Below are 970 nucleotides of genomic sequence, written 5' to 3' on the forward strand. Positions count from 1 at the left end.
TAAAACTAAAGAACAAATATTCAATATTATTGTCATTCTTAGTGTTGAATTGATTTTCTTTTTGCATTAGTATTAATTTGATTTTGATTTAAGCTTTATTATATTACCAACATATGTGGACTATAATCTTTATTGGCCCATTAATAATTCTAAGTTTCAAACTTGAAATAATATATTAAATATTAAAAACAATGGAAAAGTATAAGAAATATTTAAAAATTATATCAAAGTAAATATTTTTATGTATAAAATAAAATTTTAAAATTATATATATAAATTCGGGTTGGTTTGGTCTCGGGTTGGTTTTTTTTAGTTAAAACCAAACCAACCCAAATATAGTCGGGTTTTTTTTTCAAAACCAAACCAAGTCAAACCAAACCACTAGTCGGGTTTTTTTTCCGGGTTGACTCGATTTGCGGTTTGATTCGGTTCTCGATTCGGTTTTGTACACCCTAAACTTCTTTATATGTTCACACATTAGTATACCAATTTATTCAAACTTAATTAATTCAAATTAAATAAATGAACACGTTTTTTCACATTTTATTACTTTATTATAAAGTCGTGATTAATTATTGCTATAACGTTCCACCTTACACAAGGACCCATGAAATAATTTGATATTTTAGTGAATCTCTTGGAATTATCCCCTCATTTTCTACTAATCACACAAATGGGATTAGCTATAAGAGAAATTAGATATTTTTCTTAATAATTACTCTTTTCATTTTAATTTATTAGTATGAATATATCTTAATACGAAATTTCAAAAATTAAGTTGAAAAAAAAAAACTTTTAGCTCAAGCTACATTGAATATATCAAATTCCTTTAGTTTTGTCACATTAAACATGTCAGGTAGAAAAATGAAGGTGTGAATCAAAAAAAAGAAGGGAAAATGCATAAGTATCCCCAGCCTATGCCCAAAATCTCTGAAACACACATAACCTTTACTAAGGTCCTATTACCCCC

Source organism: Solanum tuberosum, unplaced genomic scaffold (assembly GCF_000226075.1).
Source record: "Solanum tuberosum cultivar DM 1-3 516 R44 unplaced genomic scaffold, SolTub_3.0 scf00129, whole genome shotgun sequence".
Taxonomy (NCBI): domain Eukaryota; kingdom Viridiplantae; phylum Streptophyta; class Magnoliopsida; order Solanales; family Solanaceae; genus Solanum; species Solanum tuberosum.